This window comes from Salvelinus fontinalis, chromosome 22 (genome assembly GCF_029448725.1).
Source record: "Salvelinus fontinalis isolate EN_2023a chromosome 22, ASM2944872v1, whole genome shotgun sequence".
Lineage (NCBI taxonomy): Eukaryota > Metazoa > Chordata > Actinopteri > Salmoniformes > Salmonidae > Salvelinus > Salvelinus fontinalis.
Window position 1 is genome coordinate 31,031,114 of NC_074686.1, and position 25,031 is coordinate 31,056,144.

The 25,031-nt window shown below is 45.9% G+C and overlaps 1 pseudogene; it reads left to right on the top strand.

Annotated features, from left to right (window-relative positions):
• The window catches only part of LOC129820339 (peroxisomal ATPase PEX1-like), a 29,340-nt pseudogene extending 10,082 nt beyond the window's left edge, over positions 1-19,258 (top strand).
• Positions 19,259-25,031: the final 5,773 nt, after the last annotated feature.

Genomic DNA, 25,031 nt, shown 5'->3' on the forward strand with positions numbered 1-25,031 from the left:
TGGTGTTCATGGGAGGACACCACGGGAAAAAGCCACTGCTGTCCAAATAAAACATTGCTGCACGTCTGAATTTTGCCAAAGTGCACCTGGATGTTCCACAGCGCTACCGGAAAAATATTCTGTGGACAGATGAAACTACAGTTGAGTTGTTTGGAAGGAACACACAACACTATGTGTGGAGGAAAAGGCACAGCACATCATCCCAACTGTTAATATGGTGGAGGGAGCATCATGGTTTGGGGCTGCTTTGCTGCCTCAGGGCTTGGGCAGCTTGCTATCATTGACGGAAAAATGAATTCCCATGTTTATCAAGACATTTTGAAGGAGAATGTAAGGCTCTCTGTCCACGAATTGAAGCTCAACAGAAGTTGGGTGATGCAACAGGACAATGATGCAAAACACAGAAGTAAATCAACAACAGAATGGCTTCAACAGAAGAAAATACGTCTTCTGGAGTGGCCCAGTCAGAGTCCTGACCTCAACCCGATTGAGATGCTGTGGCATGACCTCGAGAGCAGTTCACACCAGACATCCCAAGAATATTGCTGAACTGAAACAGTTTTGTAAAGAGGAATGGTGTTATGTTCCCCAGTTTCTGTATTGTGGTTTTGTTTGTATGTGTGTGTTTCAGGATGGCTTCCTGAAATTCCTCCAAGCAGCTTTATTGTTCCTTTGTTAGGAGAGAGCTGATTGTTATGTTCTGTGTTAGTTTGTTGCTCAGAGAAAGAGAGCTTATTAGTATGTCCTGTGTGTGTCAATAGGACACAGTGTTTTTGATTCTTGAAATTGTTCACTTACGTTTGTATTCTTTCATTTGTTCCCAGGGGGGAAGGGGAAGGCAACTAGAGAGTGCTTAGGCAAGATGCCTGCGGGCATACATAACCCGTAGTATTTACAGTCTATGCACACTAGGTAAGACCTGGGCGGACCACCCCCTGTATTTTGGTTAGCGCACCAGGTGGTGCTAAAAGGTTAGGTAAGTAGTGGGCAGGCAGGTGAGGTAGGAGATGGGGCTTTGACATTTGCTTTGTTTTCGTTCAGCCACTTTTCCCCAAATTTACCGTGTGAAGGAATAAATTCCCAGTAAACGGTAAATTCTCTGCCTTTTGTCATCCTTACTCGCACCTACAATCCCATACCTCTTTTACTCCACGGGGAGTTGAGTTGTAGCAGGGTGATGCGTTCCCTCTTCTATAAGAGGCGTACGTAACAAATGGTCCAAAATTCCTCCTGACCGTTGTGTAGGTCTGATCCGCAACTACAGAAAACGTTTGGTTGAGGTAATTGCTGTCTTCAACCAGTTATCAAATCCAAGGGTTCACATACTTTCCCCACCCTGCACTGTGAATGTTTACACGGTGTGTTCAATAAAGACATGAAAACATATTTGTTTGTATGTTATTTGTTTAAACAGACTGTGTTTGTGCATTGTTGTGACCTAGATGAAGATCAGATCAAATTTTATGACCAATTTATGCAGAAATCCAGGTATTTCCAAAGGGTTCACATACTTTTTCTTGCCACTGTAGGTCATGACATTACTTCTGAGGGTCACACCCTCCAAAGATAGATTAGAGGCAATTAAAGCTTTGCCTAAACCTGTTACCAAGCAGCACAGGATGTCTTTGTTGGGTGTGGCAGGTTACTGTCGACCGTGGTTGAAAGACTATGCAGAGAGAGTTCAACCGCTGCAGGATTGTATTCATGGTAGAAAGATGGATGCGAGTGAAGTTGTGGTATGGACTGATAAAGCTGAGATGGCATTGGTAAAATTGAAACAAACAATGTCTACCCCTTGCTTGGGTTCATCAGACCAAAATAAGCCCTTCCATCTCTTTGTTTAGGAGACGAGTGGGTTTATGTCAGCAGTTTTGACACAGTATCATGGTGTGGGATATAGACCTGTTTGTTATTATTCTAAATGATTGGATAGGAAACCATTCCCCTGATCGCACTGTTTGAGATCAGTAGCGGCTGCTACTGAGGCTGTCTTAGCATGTTCCGATGTTGTAGCTATTTAACCCCTAACCGTCCATGTGCCCCATGCTGTGCACACAATTATTTCACAGGCAAGAACGACTCATTAGACACATGCGAGACTGCTAGACTATCAGAACATTCTGTTGACAATGTCTCATGTTACTCTGAAACAATGTACAATTCTTAACCCCTCAACTCTTCTCCCTACAGCAAATGCCGGTGAAGATGATGACTGGGACGTAACTATTGAAATTGACTGTAGCCCTTGAGAGACCCCCGTTAGACAATCCAGACTTTGAGTTTTTTGTAGATAGGTCTGCCCAGAGAAATGGAAAAAGGGGATAAATGAGTTGGTTATGCTGTGACTGTTTTGGAAACTGGAGAGTGCTAGACTCAATTCACACTTATCAGCCCAGGCGGCAGAACTTTTTGGCCTGACTAGAGCTTGTATTTTGTGAAAGGACATCTCTCTTAACATTTACACTGATAGAAGATATGCGTTTGGTGTTGTGCATGATTTTGGAACATTGTGGAAGAATAGAGCGTTTTGACCTCGTCTGGAAAACAGATTGCACACAGTAACCTTGCTTCGTCTCTCTTACAGGCGGTCGCGCTGCCCTCCTCTGTTTCTATAATCAAGTGTCAAACACATTCTTCCTCTGATGACAACATTTCTCTGGGGAACACTAAAGTTGACCGTGTAGCTAAATTGGCTGCTTCCTGTTCTGTTTCCCCCATCCTACAGATGGCAGCAGTTTCAGCTCCCACCAAGCCTTTCTCTGTTGATGACGTAGTTGCTTTGCAGGCAACGGTTGATGAGTCAGAGAGACACAAGTGGGCTGGGTGCTGTCGTAAAGATACTTCAAGTGTGTGGCTGGATGAGTGGAGCAGACCAGCCATTTTTTTAAATGTTTTTATTTCACCTTTATTTAACCAGGTAGGCCAGTTGAGAACTTCTATTTACAACTGCGACCTGGCCAAGATAAAGCAAAGCAAAGCAGTGTGACACAAACAACAACACAGTTACACATGGAATAAACAAACGTACAGTCAATAACACAATAGAAAAAGTCTATTCACAATGTGTGCAAATGGCGTGAGGAGGTAAGGCAATAAATAGGCCATAGTAGCAAATTAACACTGGAGTGATAGATGTGCAGATGATAATGTGCAAGTAGAAATACTGGTGTGCAAATGAGCAAAAAAGTAAATAAAAACAATAAGGGGATGAGGTAGGTAGATTGGATGGGCTATTTACAGATGAGCAGACCAGCCATGCCCTGTTGTGCTTTCCATTTCCTTGCCAAATTGTCTCATGGTCAAGACCATGTGTCAAAAGGAGGGATAGTGGATCTTGTAAATACATATTGGTGTACAGTAGGTTCTACTGTGTTTGCAGAACATTTCTGCAAGAAATGTTTGATTTGCATGACTAATAATGTTGGATGCTGCATTTCAGTATCCCCCGCATCCCATCCAAGGCCTGAAGGACCTTTTGAGCACTTAATGATGGACTTCGTTGAGTTGACCCCTTGTGAGGGGAACAAGTATTGTTTGGTGATTGTTTATTTTTAGATTATTTTGCAATTTAAAGTTTTATTTTTCAATCAATCAACCAACAAAACACATTCCACATTCACAGATGTGACAGACTTAAAAAAAATAACTAACAATTATATATATATATATTATATATATATAAAATTAAAAATAAACTTTCAGCAGCACTATCAAGGTTCTTGTTAGCTATTTCCAGCCTTAGCTGAGACGACGAGCAAATAATTTGTTTCCTTACACAACATGTATCTGCTCCTTTCCCTAATTACTCCATTCACTCTGTCCAAAATATAGTTGAGTAGTGGAGACCAGAGTCTATCAAACTTGGGCTGTCTCTTGTGGAGGTTTCTTGCAGAGCTTTTCAAGAGGGAGAAAGTCAACAATCTGGTCAATCCACATTTTAAATGTAGAAGTATTAGAAGCTCACAATAGAAGAATACATTTCTTAGCAAAGTATGTGATGGTCATAAACACATTTTCTCTGTCAGGATCAAGAACAAAGTCCTGCTGGGCATTAAGAAGATAGAGACACGGGGTCATATCAAACTGTACATCTAGTATTTTCTGTGCAGCAGTATGTATAGATTGCCAAAACCTGGCAATCTCTCTACAGCTCCAAAATACATGCATATAGGTTCAACTTTCAGAGGTACATCTTTTACAGTTAGGAGAAATGTCTGTTTTCATTCTATGGAGTCTTATTGGGGTGTAATAAAATTTGTAATTAGATTCTTTCATTTTTACGGTAGTAGAGGAGCAGTATACCCTGTCGCAAATCTCTGCCCATAACTCATCATTGATAGTCAGACCAAGGTCCTTTTCCCAGATTATTTTCAAAGGAGTAAAGGAGGAGCCCCCTTTCTCAGAAAGGAGTCTATAGATATAGGAGATTTTGCCTTTAATGGATTGTATTGTAGCAAGAAGGGTTTCAACTTCATTCAGCTGAGCTCTAAACCTCCTCTTGGAAGTAAATCAGGAAACGACATGTCTAATTTGAAGATTTTTTTTTTTTAATGGATCTTGGCACATTGAATTCACTGCAGAGCTCTTGAAAGGATTTCAGTGTAGTGGTTTTCTGATGAAATAGGTCTGAAAAGGTCCTGATTCCTAGAGTATGCCAAAGATTAAAGTTGGCATCACTCAGGGCTTTTGGCATGTCTGGGTTGCATACTGTAGGCGAGTGAGAACATATTTGGGAGGAAATGCCCAGGTATTTCTTACAGTCCCTCCACGCTAGTAGGGTGCTGTAAATCACAAAGGTTTTGGCTATGTTGCCCACTTCACTGAAGTTATTAATGAATATAATTGAGCTTAGGGGCAATGAACCACAGGATTGGGCTTCTATCTGAATCCACGTTGACTCTTGTCTGTTTGTGATCGATGTTAGCATGTTGCGGATTTGGGCAGACCAGTAGTACAATTGAAGGGAGGGAAGGGCAAGACCACCCTTAGATTCAGGTTTCGATAGAGTGGAGAATTTGATCCTAGGTTTTTTATTGCCCCATATAAATTTGGTGATGCTTTGGTTAGTTGTTTTGAAAAAGGAAGCTGAGAGATAGCATGGGAGCATCTGAAATAAATAGTTCAGTCTAGGGAGGATGTTCATACGGATGACATTAATTCTTCCTACTACGCTAATTAGGAGGGAGATCCAGGTTTGGAAATCATTCTTGATTCGATCAAGGAGTGGGAGATAATTTTCCATGAAAAGGAAATTCAGATCTGGCGTTACGAAGATCCCAAGGTATTGAAACCCCTGTGACTTCCATTGGAACGGACAGTGTCTTCATAGAGCTGGTGAGTGTAAGATTGAGAGGACAAACAGTGAATTTGTTCAAATGTATCTTACATCCTGAAAACTTGCCATACTGAGCAATTGTGTCTAAAATGGGAGGGATTTCTCAGGGTTGGAAATGTTGAGCAAGACATCATCTTCGTAAAGCAAAATCTTTTGCTGCAGGCCGCCTGCAGAAACACCCATAATACTTGTATTGCTCTTATCAACTCTGCCAGAAGCTACGCCCCCAACAAGTAGAGCAGGGGGGACAGCGAGCACCTTTGTCTTGTGCCCCGTCCCAAAGGAAATCTGTCAGAGTTCAGTCCGTTCGCAGTCACCATGGCATTTGGATGAGAGTATAGGGACTTAATCCATTTAATAAAGTTTGGGCCCATATTGAACTTTTCTAAGAACAGAAAGCTCCACTCCATCCTGTCAAACGCCTTCTCAGCATCCAGTGAAGGCAGCAGGACAGGGGTCTTCTGTGCATAAAATCGACATGAGTGGGAGATGGGAGGAACCCATGCAATGAGTTATTGATTTTATGCATTTTCTACATGTGAGTTAATGTTCTTAAATCTTGTAATTTTCTTTTAAATTGAGAGGACTCTCAAAATGGGGTTTATGGTGGAGAAATTACAAGATGATGTTATAATGCTGTTATTGCATCAAACGGTTGTTTTATGCAACAGAATAAGGGGTTGTTAGAACGCTCATCTGTGTGTGTTCTGCTGAGGTTGGGCCTCTGGAAGATTTACCATGTCTTTGGGTGATACCGCATTCCAATTAAAAAAAGAGCAGTCAGAGCGTACAATCATGTCTATCCGAACAGCAGAGGACGAGGTCACATATGACCCAAAAAATGTAAATGTAACTTTTCATTATAATTACAGCAAACTTTATACTAATGATAAAAAACATACGGTACCAGGGCCCGTCCCAAATGGCACCCTATTACCTATATTGTATTCTACTCTGGTCAAAAGTAATGTACAATGTAGGGAATAGGGTGCCATTTGGGTTGGCAGCCCCAGCATCACTTACTAAGAAGTGTTTGTTAAAACTGATGCGTTGCTATTGTTGCATGGTCTCAGTGTATGAATGTGTTTTACTGTTTGCAGGGTCCTGAACTCCTCAGCAGGTACATTGGAGCCAGTGAGCAGTCTGTCAGAGATGTCTTCCACAGGTACGTGCACTCTGCTACACAACACTGTAACCATTGCTACAAACTGTAGTGGTGTTATTAACCCATGCCTCCCTGTGTTCGTTTCCCTCTACTGTAAACTACACTGTAACTAAACTGTGGTGTTATTAACCCATGCCTCCCTGTGTTCGTTTCCCTCTACTGTAAACTACACTGTAACTAAACTGTGGTGTTATTAACCCATGCCTCCCTGTGTTCGTTTCCCTCTACTGTAAACTACACTGTAACTAAACTGTGGTGTTATTAACCCATGCCTCCCTGTGTTCGTTTCCCTCTACTGTAAACTACACTGTAACTAAACTGTGGTGTGGTGTTAACCCATGCCTCCCTATGTTCGTTTCCCTCTACTGTAAACTACACTGTAACTAAACTGTGGTGTGGTGTTAACCCATGCCTCCCTGTGTTCGTTTCCCTCTACTGTAAACTACACTGTAACTAAACTGTGGTGTTATTAACCCATGCCTCCCTATGTTCGTTTCCCTCTACTGTAAACTACACTGTAACTAAACTGTGGTGTGGTGTTAACCCATGCCTCCCTATGTTCGTTTCCCTCTACTGTAAACCACACTGTAACTAAACTGTGGTGTGGTGTTAACCCATGCCTCCCTGTGTTCGTTTCCCTCTACTGTAAACTACACTGTAACTAAACTGTGGTGTTATTAACCCATGCCTCCCTGTGTTCGTTTCCCTCTACTGTAAACTACACTGTAACTAAACTGTGGTGTTATTAACCCATGCCTCCCTGTGTTCGTTTCCCTCTACTGTAAACTACACTGTAACTAAACAGTGGTGTTGTGTTAACCCATGCCTCCCTGTGTTCGTTTCCCTCTACTGTAAACTACACTGTAACTAAACTGTGGTGTTATTAACCCATGCCTCCCTGTGTTCGTTTCCCTCTACTGTAAACTACACTGTAACTAAACTGTGGTGTTATTAACCCATGCCTCCCTGTGTTCGTTTCCCTCTACTGTAAACTACACTGTAACTAAACTGTGGTGGCATTGTTAACCCATGCCTCCCTGTGTTCGTTTCCCTCTACTGTAAACTACACTGTAACTAAACTGTGGTGGCGTTGTTAACCCATGCCTCCCTGTGTTCGTTTCCCTCTACTGTAAACTACACTGTAACTAAACTGTGGTGGCGTTGTTAACCCATGCCTCCCTGTGTTCGTTTCCCTCTACTGTAAACTACACTGTAACTAAACTGTGGTGTTATTAACCCATGCCTCCCTGTGTTCGTTTCCCTCTACTGTAAACTACACTGTAACTAAACTGTGGTGTTATTAACCCATGCCTCCCTATGTTCGTTTCCCTCCACTGTAAACTACACTGTAACTAAACTGTGGTGTTATTAACCCATGCCTCCCTGTGTTCGTTTACCTCTACTGTAAACTACACTGTAACTAAACTGTGGTGGCGTTGTTAACCCATGCCTCCCTGTGTTCGTTTCCCTCTACTGTAAACTACACTGTAACTAAACTGTGGTGGCGTTGTTAACCCATGCCTCCCTGTGTTCGTTTCCCTCTACTGTAAACTACACTGTAACTAAACTGTGGTGGCGTTGTTAACCCATGCCTCCCTATGTTCGTTTCCCTCTACTGTAAACTACACTGTAACTAAACTGTGGTGGCGTTGTTAACCCATGCCTCCCTGTGTTCGTTTCCCTCTACTGTAAACTACACTGTAACTAAACTGTGGTGTTATTAACCCATGCCTCCCTGTGTTCGTTTCCCTCTACTGTAAACTACACTGTAACTAAACTGTGGTGGCGTTGTTAACCCATGCCTCCCTGTGTTCGTTTCCCTCTACTGTAAACTACACTGTAACTAAACTGTGGTGTTATTAACCCATACCTCCCTATGTTCGTTTCCCTCTACTGTAAACTACACTGTAACTAAACTGTGGTGTGGTGTTAACCCATGCCTCCCTGTGTTCGTTTCCCTCTACTGTAAACTACACTGTAACTAAACTGTGGTGTGGTGTTAACCCATGCCTCCCTGTGTTCGTTTCCCTCTACTGTAAACTACACTGTAACTAAACAGTGGTGTTGTGTTAACCCATGCCTCCCTGTGTTCGTTTCCCTCTACTGTAAACTACACTGTAACTAAACTGTGGTGTTATTAACCCATGCCTCCCTGTGTTCGTTTCCCTCTACTGTAAACTACACTGTAACTAAACTGTGGTGGCGTTGTTAACCCATGCCTCCCTGTGTTTGTTTCCCTCTACTGTAAACTACACTGTAACTAAACTGTGGTGTTGTGTTAACCCATGCCTCCCTGTGTTCGTTTCCCTCTACTGTAAACTACACTGTAACTAAACTGTGGTGTTATTAACCCATGCCTCCCTGTGTTCGTTTCCCTCTACTGTAAACTACACTGTAACTAAACTGTGGTGTTATTAACCCATGCCTCCCTGTGTTCGTTTCCCTCTACTGTAAACTACACTGTAACTAAACTGTGGTGTGGTGTTAACCCATGCCTCCCTGTGTTCGTTTCCCTCTACTGTAAACTACACTGTAACTAAACTGTGGTGTGGTGTTAACCCATGCCTCCCTGTGTTCGTTTCCCTCTACTGTAAACTACACTGTAACTAAACTGTGGTGTTAACCCATGCCTCACTGTGTTTCTGTTCAACTGTAGAGCTCAGGCTGCTAAGCCCTGCTTCCTGTTCTCTGATGAGTTTGACTCATTGACCCCCAGGAGGGGTCATGACAACACAGGGGTCACTGACCAGGTGGTCACCCAGCTGGACGGGGTGGAGGGACTACAGGGTACGGAGACAGGAAGGGGGCACCTAGAGCGGACACTGCTGTCATATGTTTTACATACATTTCATTAGGCTTTGCTTAGTCTGCTTTTTTATGTTCAATCAAATGATCAACAGTTATTTTACCAACACTATCATTTAGTGAGTAAGATAACTTTTGCTTAGCAGTTTACCAGCACAATCATTTAGTGAGTAAGATTCAGTTTGCTTAGCAGTTTACCAGCACAATAATTTAGTGAGTAAGATTAATTTTGCTTATCAGTTTACCAGCACAATCATTTAGTGAGTAAGATTCATTTTGCTTATCAGTTTACCAGCACAATAATTTAGTGAGTAAGATTAATTTTGCTTATCAGTTTACCAGCACAATCATTTAGTGAGTAAGATTCATTTTGCTTATCAGTTTACCAGCACAATAATTTAGTGAGTAAGATTCATTTTGCTTATCAGTTTACCAGCACAATAATTTAGTGAGTAAGATTCATTTTGCTTATCAGTGTAACAGTCCTGACCTATTTATGTTAGTTTTTATGTGTTTATGGTCAGGGCATGTGTTTTGGGTGGGCAGTCTATGTTACCTGTTTCTATGTTGGTTTCGGTTTGCCTGGTATGGCTCTTGATTAGAGGCAGGTGGTTTGCATTTTCCTCTAATCAAGAGTCATATTTAGGTAGGGCATTATCACTGTGTGTTTGTGGGTGATTGTCTCCTGTGATGTCTTCGTTATGTTAGATGTATTCACTTTTGGAGCTGTTTGGCTGTTCGTTCGTTTCGATGTCCGTTCCTGTTCGTGAGTTTACGTTTGTCCATGTAAGTTTATGTTCAGGTTGCGTGTACGTCGTTTTGTTATTTTGTAAGTTTTGAAAGTGTTTGTTTTCGTGTCATCAGTTTTCGTATTAATAAAAAAAGATGGCATATTTCCCTGACTCCGCATATTGGTCTGAAGATCCTTCTCTCCTCACCTCTTCCGAGGATGAGGAGAGCGACAGCTTTGACAGAATCACCCACCAAAATACAGAGACCAAGCGGTATGGGAAAAATGCTCGACGGAGCAACAAGGACTTTTGGACTTGGGAGGAGATCCTGTCTGGTAGAGGACCCTGGGCGCAAACTGGAGGAAATCGCTGCTCTCGTGAGAAGAGTGAGGCAGCCACAGCCCAGGAGCGCTGGTATGAGGAGGCAGCTAGGAGACGTGGATGGAAGCAGGAGATTCAAGCTCGTAACCGGAATTATGAGGGGACACGTCTTGCACGGAAGCCCGAAAAGCCCGTGAGTAACTCCCAAAAATTTCTTGGGGGGGGGGCTAAAGGGTAGTGGGCCAAGGGCAGGTAGGAGACCTGCGCCCACTTCCCAGGCTAACCGTGGAGAGCGGGAGTACGGGCAGACACCGTGTTACGCAGTAGAGCGCACGGTGTCTCCTGTACGTGTGCATAGCCCAGTGCGGGTTATTCCACCTCCCCGCACTGGTAGGGCTAGATTGGGCATTGAGCCAGGTGTCATGAGGCCGGCTCAACGCGTCTGGTCTCCAGTGCGTCTCCTCGGGCCGGCATACATGGCACCTGCCTTACGCATGGTTTCCCCGGTTCGCCTGCATAGCCCAGTGCGGGCTATTCCACCTCGCCGCACTGGCAGGGCGACCGGGAGCATTCAACCAGGTAAGGTTGGGCAGGCTCAATGCTCAAGAGAGCCAGTACGCCTGCACGGTCCGGTATTTCCGGCGCCACCTCCCCGCCCCAGCCTAGTACCTACAGTGCCTACATTACGCACTAGGCTACCAGTGCATTTCCAGAGCCCTGTTCCTCCTCCACGCACTCTCCCTATAGTGCGTGTATCCAGTTCAGTGCCTCCAGTTCCGGCCCCACGCACTAAGCCACCTGTGCGTCTCCTAAGTCCTGTACACACTGTCACTTCTCCCCGTACTAGTCCTGAGGTGCGTGCCCTCAGCCAGGTGCCACCAGTGCCGGTACCACGCACCAGGTATAGAGTACGCTTTGAGAGTTCAGTGTGCCCTGTCCCTGCTCCACGCACTAGTAGGAAGGTGCTTATCATTAGCCCGGTGCCTCCAGTTCCGGCACCACGCACCAGGTCTACAGTGCGCCGTATCCGGCCAGAGCCATCCGTCTCCCCAGCGCCATCTGAGCCATCCGTCTCCCCAGCGCCATCTGAGCCATCCGTCTGCCAGGAGCCTGCAAAGCCGCCCGTCTGCCATGAGCCTGCAAAGCCGCCCGTCTGCCATGAGCCTACAGAGCCATCCGCCAGACAGGAGCCGCTAGAGCCGCCCGCCAGACAGGAGCCGCTAGAGCCGCCCGCCAGACAGGATCTGCCAGAGCCGCCAACCAGACAGGATCTGCCAGAGCCGCCAGCGAGCCATGAGCAGCCAGAGCCGTCAGAGAGCCATGAGCAGCCAGAGCCGTCAGAGAGCCATGAGCAGCCAGAGCCGTCAGAGAGCCATGAGCAGCCAGAGCCGTCAGAGAGCCATGAGCAGCCAGAGCCGTCAGAGAGCCATGAGCAGCCAGAGCCGTCAGAGAGCCATGAGCAGCCAGAGCCGTCAGAGAGCCATGAGCAGCCAGAGCCGTCAGAGAGCCATGAGCAGCCAGAGCCGTCAGAGCCATGAGCAGCCAGAGCCGTCAGCCTGCCATGAGCGTCGAGAGCCGTCAGCCTGCCATGAGCGTCGAGAGCCGTCAGCCTGCCATGAGCGTAGAGAGCCGTCAGTCTGCCATGAGCGTCGAGAGCCGTCAGCCAGCATGGACCTGCCAGAGCCGTCCAAACAGGACCTGCCAGAGTCCTTCAGCCGGGATCTGCCCCTTGTCCCGGTGTTGCCCCTTGTCCCGGTGCTGCCCCTTGTCCCGGTGCTGCCCCTTGTCCCGGTGCTGCCCCTTGTCCCGGTGCTGCCCCTTGTCCCGGTGCTGCCCCTTGTCCCGGTGCTGCCCCTTGTCCCGGTGCTGCCCCTTGTCCCGGTGCTGCCCCTTGTCCCGGTGCTGCCCCTTGTCCCGGTGCTGCCCCTTGTCCCGGTGCTGCCCCTTGTCCCGGTGCTGCCCCTTGTCCCGGTGCTGCCCCTTGTCCCGGTGCTGCCCCTTGTCCCGGTGCTGCCCCTTGTCCCGGTGCTGCCCCTTGTCCCGGTGCTGCCCCTTGTCCCGGTGCTGCCCCTTGTCCCGGTGCTGCCCCTTGTCCCGGTGCTGCCCCTTGTCCCGGTGCTGCCCCTTGTCCCGGTGCTGCCCCTTGTCCCGGTGCTGCCCCTTGTCCCGGTGCTGCCCCTTGTCCCGGTGCTGCCCCTTGTCCCGGTGCTGCCCCTTGTCCCGGTGCTGCCCCTTGTCCCGGTGCTGCCCCTTGTCCCGGTGCTGCCCCTTGTCCCGGTGCTGCCCCTTGTCCCGGTGCTGCCCCTTGTCCCGGTGCTGCCCCTTGTCCCGGTGCTGCCCCTTGTCCCGGTGCTGCCCCTTGTCCCGGTGCTGCCCCTTGTCCCGGTGCTGCCCCTTGTCCCGGTGCTGCCCCTTGTCCCGGTGCTGCCCCTTGTCCCGGTGCTGCCCCTTATTCCAGTGATGGTCCTTATCCTGGTGCTGCCCCTTGTTCTGGTGTTGCCCCTTGTCCCGGTGCTACCCCTTGTCCCGGTGCTGCCCCTTGTCCTGGTGCTAGCTGTTTATTTAGGGGAAGGTAGTGTTAGGGTGGGCATTAGAAGGGGTAGAAAGAAGAGGGGAGTGACTATGGTGGTATGGGGACAGCGTCCTGAACCGGAACCACCACCGTGGTCAACTGCCCACCCGGACCCTCCCCTGGACTTTGTGCTGGTGCGCCCGGCGTTCGCACCTTGGGGGGGGGGTACTGTAACAGTCCTGACCTATTTATGTTAGTTTTTATGTGTTTATGGTCAGGGCATGTGTTTTGGGTGGGCAGTCTATGTTACCTGTTTCTATGTTGGTTTCGGTTTGCCTGGTATGGCTCTTGATTAGAGGCAGGTGGTTTGCATTTTCCTCTAATCAAGAGTCATATTTAGGTAGGGCATTATCACTGTGTGTTTGTGGGTGATTGTCTCCTGTGATGTCTTCGTTATGTTAGATGTATTCACTTTTGGAGCTGTTTGGCTGTTCGTTCGTTTCGATGTCCGTTCCTGTTCGTGAGTTTACGTTTGTCCATGTAAGTTTATGTTCAGGTTGCGTGTACGTCGTTTTGTTATTTTGTAAGTTTTGAAAGTGTTTGTTTTCGTGTCATCAGTTTTCGTATTAATAAAAAAAGATGGCATATTTCCCTGACTCCGCATATTGGTCTGAAGATCCTTCTCTCCTCACCTCTTCCGAGGATGAGGAGAGCGACAGCTTTGACAATCAGTTTACCAGCACAATCATTTAGTGAGTAAGATTCATTTTGCTTATCAGTTTACCAGCACAATAATTTAGTGAGTAAGATTCATTTTGCTTATCAGTTTACCAGCACAATAATTTAGTGAGTAAGATTCATTTTGCTTATCAGTTTACCAGCACAATCATTTAGTGAGTAAGATTCATTTTGCTTATCAGTTTACCAGCACAATAATTTAGTGAGTAAGATTCATTTTGCTTATCAGTTTACCAGCACAATCATTTAGTGAGTAAGATTCATTTTGCTTATCAGTTTACCAGCACAATCATTTAGTGAGTAAGATTCATTTTGCTTATCAGTTTACCAGCACAATAATTTAGTGAGTAAGATTCATTTTGCTTATCAGTTTACCAGCACAATAATTTAGTAAGTAAGATTCATTTTGCTTAGCAGTTTACCAGCACAATCATTTAGTGAGTAAGATTCATTTTGCTTAGCAGTTTACCAGCACAATCATTTAGTGAGTAAGATTCATTTTGCTTATCAGTTTACCATCACAATAATTTAGTGAGTAAGATTCATTTTGCTTAGCAGTTTACCAGCACAATAATTTAGTGAGTAAGATTCATTTTGCTTAGCAGTTTACCAGCACAATCATTTAGTGAGTAAGATTCATTTTGCTTAGCAGTTCGCGTGTTTCCTTTTCTTTCTGCATTTGTGTGTGTGTATCCAGGTGTGTATGTCCTGGCTGCCAGAAGTGGTCCAGACCTGATAGACCCAGCCCTGCTGAGGCCTGGCAGCCTGGACATGGCCCTCTACTGTCCCCCTCCTGACCAGGTCTGGACCACATTCAGTCCTGTATAGTCTCTACTGTCCCCCTCCTGACCAGGTCTGGACCACATTCAGTCCTATATAGTCTCTACTGTCCCCCTCCTGACCAGGTCTGGACCACATTCAGTCCTATATAGTCTCTACTGTCCCCTCCTGACCAGGTCTGGACCACATTCAGTCCTATATAGTCTCTACTGTCCCCCTCCTGACCAGGTCTGGACCACATTCAGTCCTATATAGTCTCTACTGTCCCCCTCCTGACCAGGTCTGGACCACATTCAGTCCTCTATAGTCTCTGCTGTCCCCCTCCTGACCAGGTCTGGACCACATTCAGTCCTATATAGTCTCTACTGTCCCCCTCCTGACCAGGTCTGGACCACATTCAGTCCTCTATAGTCTTTACTGTCCCCCTCCTGACCAGGTCTGGACCACATTCAGTCCTATATAGTCTCTACTGTCCCCCTCCTGACCAGGTCTGGACCACATTCAGTCCTATATAGTCTCTACTGTCCCCCTCCTGACCAGGTCTGGACCACATTCAGTCCTATATAGTCTCTACTGTCCCCTCCTGACCAGGTCTGGACCACATTCAGTCCTCTATAGTCTCTACTGTCCCCCTCCTGACCAGGTCTGGACCACATTCAGTCCTCTATAGTCTCTACTGTCCCCCTCCTGACCAGGTCTGGACCACACTCAGTCCTCTATAGCCTCTACTGTCCCCCTCCTGACCAGGGCCAATAAGGCTCTTGTCAAAAGAAGTGTGATATGTCAGAAACATGCAGCTGTAGGCTTTTGAAGGATTTTAATGGAAGAAAGCATTTTATCTCTGTATGAAAATGAGTGATAATTTGTATCCACTCTGCTGCTCCCAGCCTGGGTTGTTGACGTAACATTTTTTGTCATTTAGCAGATGCTCTTAACCCAAGTCGCTATAGATAAGTGCCTTACTCAAGGGCACATCGGCAGGGGCCACAGACACCTTCACTGAAGCTGACCTGAAAGCCTTGCTGTACAACACCCAGCTAGGCCATCCACAGCAGCCTGGTGTTCAGCCTGCTGCATGTGTCATCCTACAGCCAGGGGGTGCTCTGGGGCTAATGGCAGGGGAGGTGTGACATTTCCCACATCAATGTGATGACCCACAAACGCAGTTTTCCAATATGAAATGCTAAATTTTTATTTATTTATTTTATTTTACCGTTATTTTACCAGGTAAGTTGACTGAGAACACGTTCTCATTTGCAGCAACGACCTGGGGAATAGTTACAGGGGAGAGGAGGGGGATGAATGAGCCAATTGTAAACTGGGGATTATTAGGTGACCATGATGGTTTGAGGGCCAGATTGGGAATTTGACACATACAGTACATTCAATTATATCAAGGTCTAGCCAATTTAATCCACTCCATGTCACCCATGTCTCGAATGGGCCCTTCTCTGGGCAAAGAACTGTAGGAATAATTAGAAACAACATTTCTTATAGAAAATTAAGTATTTCTGGTTCTGGCTTTCAGCAAGCACATTAACTCCTTTCTTTATTTCACCAGAACCTGTGGTCGGGTTTGGACAGCGTCATGAGCTTCCTGAACCACAGCAGTGAGTCTGATGACTCTGCGGGAGAGGGCGGGAGCAGGCTGAATCACTCCATGGTGCTGCTGGACCCCAGTGACGTCCCACCGAAGACCCCCATGATAACCTCTGGAGACTGTACTTCAGCAGCTCCTATGAGTCTGAGCTGGGCAACCCTTCCACCTTAGGACTGGTGAGATGATGATCACATGCTTCCCAAATAGCACCCTATTGCCTATGTAGTGCACTACTTTTGATCAGGGCCCTATGGACCCATAGAAAAGTAGTGAACAATATTGGAAATAGGGTGCCATTTGGGACACAGCTTTATTGATAGATTGTACAATCACACACTATCACGAGGAAAGTGAACTAAAGCTGTTTGGTCCACCCCCCTCTCTCCCGGGTCCTAGAACGCCCAGGGTGTCTCAGGGCCCAACTCTAATGACCTGACTGGTGCGTCGGTCAGAGACTCTAGCTGCTCCCACCCCTACATGTCCTTTTCTACAGGACGATACGAGGAGCTCAGCCATGACCAGCTAGAACACTGCCGACTGGACATCAGCAACATTAAAAGCAACTACAAACAAGCTACTGTTAGTTCCTTATCTAAAATAATGTGTTTATAAAGTACTTTTCATACATTTCTCTAAAAGCACTGATAATGTAGCACCAAATAAACAACTGTAGAAGATGTCTGTCTGTCTGTGCGTGCAGGAGGACAGTGTCCCAGTCCAGGGTGGCCAAAACAGGCCAGGTCTGCTCCTGTGTCAGGCCATCCTCACCACAGCCCTGGATGCCACCAGAGCCTCCCTTAGTAGGCAGGACTGGAGGAGGTACACAGACCTGTGAGTAGTACTCCAGTATTCATAGTACACCTACCAAGTTTGATCCTTTTATCTGAAATCGCGCGATTCATTGGCTCTTACTCGCTAGACCAGTGTTTCCCAACTCCAGTCCTCGAGTACCACCAACAGCCCACATTGCTGTTGTAACCCCAGACAAACTCACCTAAATCAACTCATTGAGGGCTTGATGATTAGTTGACAAGTTTAACCCCCTAAGGTTGAAATGTAATTACCTTAATTTAAAAAATCCCATTAAAATATGTCAGTTTTAGCTAGAGATATCTGTTGTTTTTTTACATTGAATGCTCCTCAATCCACCGCATCTGCCGATGTCTCACTTCCACGGTGACAGAGCTGGACCGGTGTTTGTCAGACCATGAGACACCACAAAAATTGGTCTTCTCACAAAACCGTTTCTAGCATCCGAACGGTTTGGCCTAAAAATATGACTAATATGCCTAATATGACCCCTCTATGGAAAGATGAGACTCTCACGAACACATTGGTTGTCTACGACTTGTCTAAAGTTCCCCGTGTACCAGTTGAAAGAAATTAATTGAAGCATACTGTATATGGACACTGTTAAGTGCCAAAATTAAGGGCTTAAATACAAAAATAACAAATGTTTCCTGATCTTTATTATATCTCTCAGATATAGGACAGACACTTCAGAACAAACTTATTTTATATTTTTGGGGGGACTATCTGTTGTTCCATGTAGTGAATTTGTTATTCAATGCGGTTGTATTGGCTCAAAGCGCTAAGGCCAATTACAATTTTCCCTCAAATATATATATATTTTTATTGGTACTTCAAGTGATCTTAAAAATCAAATAGCTAAATGATCCTTGGTATGACTTTCTTAAAACATTTCCATATAGCTTAGTAGAACCCCACCCCCTCCCCCAGCTTAGAGAGGGCTTAGACTCTTATGGGTTAATCAGGTGTGCTTGTCTGGGGCTAAAATGTGTGCTTTTGGTGGTACTCGATGACTGGAGTTGGGAAACACATTTGCTCTCCATAAAAATGTAATAGATATCAATATTTCTCAGCAATCATTTCTCATGAGTCAAAGTAGATGAAAATAAACCCCAAATGTATGTTCAAATTATTCCTCCTTTAGACCTGTGAGTAGTACTACAGTACATCTTTGCTCTGATATGAATGTAGTAGATGTCATATATTTTGATCAATCATGCCTCAAGAATCAAAGTAGATTCAAACAAACACCAAATATATGTAAAAATCCTTCATCCTTTACCCTGGTTGCCAGATTTGTTATGATTGCCTCAGACAACTCCATATTTGGCATGACAACAAGTGACAGAGGAGTTGGCTAAAACAGAAACGGATTGAAACTGGCAACCAGGCCTATTCCTCCATTTCGTTCTGCTACATTTCTGGAAAAAACAAATGTCACAAAGAACGTTTTCTTCCATTTTCTCACAGGATGAATCCTTCATCTGCTGGGTGTCTCTGTCATCTCTCATTGTCCTGATGGATACTTTGATGTCGAGAGGTGAAACCGGCAAGAATATGACAGCTATTGAATACTGTCTTTTCAAGATAGTTTTGACACCATGCTAGCTACGTTATTCTGTAATTGTAATTCTTACTTTGCTGTTTTTTTGCATTATTTTTCATTTGCTGTTGACAAAGAGCTATTCAAATACAAAGCTAAGATGAATAACAAAAAGCATCAACACATTTCTAACTTTTTTTTAATCTATGACAAATGTTTTACTTTCTTCCACTATGTTCCTCCAAAGCATTTATCTTTCCAACATTTTTGTTTTCTGTATTTTCAGGTATAAGTTCTTTGGAGCTTCAGGACAAGGTAAGCCTCAGGTCACAGTGACGTTCAAACCCGGCCAAAGAGTAACCCTCACTTAATGACACGTGTCTCCATCTGTTAAATTTGACCTGTTCATTTAATGTTTAATTCTCTGTAATATAGCCATCATTGATTAAATTATTTGCAATTTATCTTCTATATAATCTGAATCTCATGCAATTTGTAATTAAAATGTAAATCAGATTGCACACTGTTGTATGATGTGTACAAGTTGACGAACACTTTTTGTACAGTCAGATGATTGTAATAATGTTTCCTACGGACTAAGGGCTCCATTCAATCCATATTACGGAAGTTCAGCGTTACAGTGTGATTTCAATTTAAAGGCAATGTTCCCAAGTTAGCGGAGGCTGCATTCACGGTACACGATGCATATGTCGTCTCAATCAGAAATGACCTTTACATTTCTATCGTGTAATCTGTAACACTTCAGCGATCCAGATTGAAAAGAGCCCTAATTGATCCTGTAAATCTTATCTGTACAATGTATCACACTAAATTAAACAAATTAATGATATCATTGTATGCTATTACTTCATATTTCTTGCATTTCATTTATCAGCTGTTTATTTTCTGTTACATCTACATTCTGATTGTGCTCACATTTTTTAGACCGGTATAGACAATTATAAGATCTGATCTCCCTGACCACCCCCAGAGATAGTTGGGGATGACGTGATTGGTTGAATGATAGGTCAGTGGGTACTTTTTATTGGTTTCCCCTGTTAAGCCTTTTCCAATCAGGGCAGAATGAACATGATTGGTTAGATGAAACGTGGCGCCGGAGGGTAGGGCTGCCGTCTTATCGGCTCTTAACGAACCATGCTATTTTGTTTGTTTTTTCGCGTTGTTCGTAACTTGTTTTGTACATAATGTTGCTGCTACCGTCTCTTATGACTGAAAAGAGCTTCTGGACATCAGAACTGAGATTGCTCACCTCAAACTGGACAAAGAGTTCTTCTTCAATGAGTCGGAAGGGAGGGATATACTACTACAGACACCCGGCCAGGCACAGATCCCGGTGATTCGCTGGAGAAGGAAACAGATTTAATGGAAAAAGATCAGGGTGCCTTGTGGCTAATCGAGTGGCTAATCTGCCCTTGCCTTCCGTCCTGCTAGCTAACGTTCAATCGCGGGGATATAAATAGAACGAGCTGAAAGCACATATATCCTACCAACAGGACATTAAAAACTGTAATATCTTATGTTTCACCAAGTCATGGCTGAATGACGACATTAAGAACATACAGCTGGCAGGTTATACACTCCATTGGCAGGACAGAACAGCGTCCTCTGGTAAGACACGGGGCGTGGGCCTATGCATATACGTAAACAACAGCTGGTGCACGAAATCTAAGGAAGTCTCAAGGTTTTGCTCGCCTGATTGTAGAGTATGTCATGATAAGCTGTAGACCACACTATCTACCTAGAGAGTTTTCATCTGTATTTTTCGTAGCTGTCTACATACCACCACAGACCGATGCTGGCACTAAAACCGCACTCAATGAGCTGTATAAGGTCATAAGCAAACAAGAAAATGCTCATACAGAAGCGGCGCTCCTAGTGGCGACTTTAATGCAGGGAAACTTAAATCAGTTTTACCTAATTTCTATCAGCATGATAAATGTGCAACCAGAGTGAAAATAATTCTAGACCACCTTTACTCCACACACACAGATGCGTACAAAGCTCCCCCTCACCCTCCATTTGGCAAATCTGACCATAATTCTATCCTCCTGATTCCTGCTTACAAGCAAAAATTAAAGCAGGAAGGACCAGTGACTCACAGGCTGACTACACCAAAATACATTTAGAAATCTATATTATTAAATTATTGCACCCACATATCCCTGAGACCACGTTGGCAGCAGCAACATATCCCTGAGACCACGTTGGTGGCAGCAGCATAACCCTAAGACCACGTTGGTGGCATCAGCATAACCCTGAGACCACGTTGGCAGCAGCAACATAACCCTGAGACCACGTTGGTGGCAGCAGCAACATAACCCTGAGACCACGTTGGCAGCAGCAACAACATAACCCTGAGACCACGTTGGCAGCAGCAACATAACCCTGAGACCACGTTGGTGGCAGCAGTAACATAACCCTGAGACCACGTTGGCAGCAGTAACATAACCCTGAGACCACGTTGGCAGCAGCAACATAACCCTGAGACCACGTTGGCAGCAGCAACATAACCCTGAGACCACGTTGGCAGCAGCAACATAACCCTGAGACCACGTTGGCAGCAGCAGCAACATAACCCTGAGACCACGTTGGCAGCAGCAACATAACCCTGAGACCACGTTGGCAGCAGCAACATAACCCTGAGACCATGTTGGCAGCAGCAACATAACCCTGAGACCATGTTGGCAGCAGCAGCAACATAACCCTGAGACCACGTTGGCAGCAGCAACATAACCTCTCTCTCTAACCCTGATGTTGCTGCAGCCAACATGGTCTCAGGGTTATGTTGCTGCTGCCAACGTGGTCTCAGGGTTATGTTGCTGCAGCCAACATGGTCTCAGGGTTATGTTACTGCTGCTGCGTCACTGAAGCATTCTCAGCTCTTCTGATTAGCTGTTCCAGTACTTTCTATGCTCTCTAGCTTAGCTTTTCCTCTGAGGGAGAATCTCAATGACACTTTCCTCATGTTCTCTCCTCGCCTTCTTCTCAATACGCATTGGAGGAGAAAGTCAGAGGGCCGGGACCTCTGGCTTTCTCATCCAATGGGTTTTGAGAAGGAGGCGATGAGAGCGGATGGGAGGAGTATGCAATTGAGATTCTCCCAGAGACGTTGCTGGGCTTTTCTCTGAGATGTAGCTATGAGCTGACTGTACAGTATTGCTGCTGGAAGATCTCTCATCATCCTCCTACACATTGGCATAGTATGCTCTGACTGGACTGTTAAATATAGACGAGCAGCTCCTTGCTTCCAGTTTTGTCACTGCAGCTCAGCAGTGCCAGCCACACGTGGGCTAACCCACCACACAGCTCTGCAAAGAGAGAGAGGAGACTGCTAACCCACCACAGAGAGAGGAGACTGCTAACCCACCACACAGCTCTGCAAAGAGAGAGAGGAGACTGCTAACCCACCACACAGCTCTACAAAGAGAGAGAGGAGACTGCTAACCCACCACACAGCTCTGCAAAGAGAGAGAGGAGACTGCTAACCCACCACAGAGAGAGAGACTGCTAACCCAGCACAGAGAGGGCGAGAGAGGAGACTGCTGACACATCACAGAAAGAGAGAGGAGTTTGCTAACCCATGAGAGAGAGAGAGAGAGAGAGGAGTTTGCTAACCCATCACAGAGAGAGAGAGAGAAGTTTGCTAACCCATCACAGAGAGAGAGGAGTTTGCTAACCCATCACAGAGAGAGAGAGAGAAGTTTGCTAACCCATCACAGAGAGAGAGGAGTTTGCTAACCCATCACAGAGAGGGACAGAGAGTAGACTGTTAACCCATCATAGAGAGGGACAAAGAGTAGACTGCTAAACCACCACAGAGAAAGAGAGAGAGATTGGAGTTTGCTAACCCATCACAGAGAGAGAGAGAGAGAGAGAGTAGACTGCTAACCCACCACAGAGAGAGAGAGAGAGATTGGAGTTTGCTAACCCATCACAGAGAGAGAGAGAGAGAGAGAGAGTAGACTGCTAACCCACTACAGAGAGAGAGAGATGAGACTGCTAACCCACCACAGAGAGAGAGAGAGAGAGGAGTTTGCTAACCCATCACAGAGAGGGACAGAGAGTAGACTGCTAACCCATCACAGAGAGGGACAGAGAGTAGACTGCTAACCCACCACAGAGAGAGAGAGAGAGAGAGAGAGGAGTTTGCTAACCCATCACAGAGAGAGAGAGAGGAGTTTGCTAACCCATCACAGAGAGGGACAGAGAGTAGACTGTTAACCCATCACAGAGAGGGACAGAGAGTAGACTGTTAACCCATCACAGAGAGAGAGAGAGAGGAGTTTGCTAACCCATCACAGAGAGAGAGAGGAGTTTGCTAACCCATCACAGAGAGGGACAGAGAGTAGACTGTTAACCCATCACAGAGAGGGACAGAGAGTAGACTGTTAACCCATCACAGAGAGAGAGAGAGAGGAGTTTGCTAACCCATCACAGAGAGAGAGAGGAGTTTGCTAACCCATCACAGAGAGGGACAGAGAGTAGACTGTTAACCCATCACAGAGAGGGACAGAGAGTAGACTGTTAACCCATCACAGAGAGGGACAGAGAGTAGACTGTTAACCCATCACAGAGAGAGAGAGAGAGGAGTTTGCTAACCCATCACAGAGAGAGAGAGGAGTTTGCTAACCCATCACAGAGAGGGACAGAGAGTAGACTGTTAACCCATCACAGAGAGGGACAGAGAGTAGACTGTTAACCCATCACAGAGAGGAACAGAGAGTAGACTGCTAACCCATCACATAGAGAGAGAGAGAGAGGAGTTTGCTAACCCATCACAGAGAGGGACAGAGAGTAGACTGTTAACCCATCACAGAGAGGGAGAGAGAGAGAGAGGAGACTGCTAACCCATCACAGAGAGAGAGAGAGTAGACTGCTAACCCATCACAGAGAGAGAGAGAGAGAGAGAGAGAGAGAGGAGACTGCTAACCCACCACAGAGAGGGAGAGAGAGGAGTTTGCTAACCCATCACAGAGAGGGACAGAGAGAGTAGACTGCTAACCCATCACAGAGAGAGAGAGAGAGAGAGAGAGGAGACTGCTAACCCACCACAGAGAGAGAGAGAGAGGAGTTTGCTAACCCATCACAGAGAGAGAGAGAGAGAGGAGACTGCTAACCCACCACAGAGAGAGAGAGAGAGGAGACTGCTAACCCACCACAGAGAGAGAGATAGAGGAGTTTGCTAACCCATCACAGAGAGGGACAGAGAGAGGAGACTGCTAACCCACCACAGAGAGAGAGAGAGAGAGAGAGAGAGGAGTTTGCTAACCCATCACAGAGAGAGAGAGAGAGAGGAGACTGCTAACCCATCACAGAGAGAGAGAGAGAGGAGACTGCTAACCCACCACAGAGAGAGAGAGAGGAGTTTGCTAACCCATCACAGAGAGGGACAGAGAGAGGAGACTGCTAACCCACCACAGAGAGAGAGAGAGAGAGAGAGGAGTTTGCTAACCCATCACAGAGAGAGAGAGAGGGGAGACTGCTAACCCATCACAGAGAGAGAGAGAGAGAGAGAGAGAGAGAGAGTAGACTGCTAACCCATCACAGAGAGAGAGAGGGGAGACTGCTAACCCATCACAGAGAGAGAGAGAGGAGTTTGCTAACCCATCACAGAGAGAGAGAGAGGGGAGACTGCTAACCCATCACAAAAAGGGAGAGGAGACTGCTAACCCATCACAGAGAGAGAGAGAGGAGACTGCTAACCCATCACAGAAAGGGAGAGAGAGGAGACTGCTAACCCATCACAGAGAGGATGAGAGAGGAGACTGCTGACACATCACAAAGTTGCAGAGAGAGGAAACTGCACTCCTGGCCCATGGGATAGGTTACACACACGTGCCATAGAGCTGCCCGAGATAGATCGTCTAGTCGTTTTTGTTAAAGAAATATATTTTTCAACAGAAAAATGAATTTCAACATTTTGTTCTGGCTGTTCTGTTCTGTGAGAGCAGTGCATTCTGGTTCAGATGAGAACAGAGAAATAGATGTACCCACAAGGCCACTGGGGAGCTCTGTGTGCCTGAATCAATCTCTGTTCGTTCTGCCCTCCCAATTGTATGGACTCAGACAACATCTGGGGCCACAGAAATGCAGTCCTACACACACACGAGAAAGAGAGGGAGAGAGTGTGTGTGTGTATGACTACAGAGTGCAGGTTCCTCTCTCTCTGTAGCTCTATGATGGGTTAGCAGTCTTCTCTCTCTCTTTCTGTGATGGGTTAGCAGTCTTCTCTCTCTCTTTCTGTGATGGGTTAGCAGTCTTCTCGCTCTTTCTGTGATGGGTTAGCAGTCTCCTCTCTCTCCCTTTCTGTGATGGGTTAGCAGTCTTCTCTCTCTCTTTCTGTGATGGGTTAGCAGTCTTCTCTCTCTCTCTTTCTGTGATGGGTTAGCAGTCTCCTCTCTCTCCCTTTCTGTGATGGGTTAGCAGTCTTCTCTCTCTCTTTCTGTGATGGGTTAGCAGTCTTCTCTCTCTTTCTGTGATGGGTTAGCAGTCTTCTCTCTCTCTTTCTGTGATGGGTTAGCAGTCTTCTCGCTCTTTCTGTGATGGGTTAGCAGTCTCCTCTCTCTCCCTTTCTGTGATGGGTTAGCAGTCTTCTCTCTCTCTTTCTGTGATGGGTTAGCAGTCTTCTCTCTCTCTCTTTCTGTGATGGGTTAGCAGTCTTCTCTCTCTC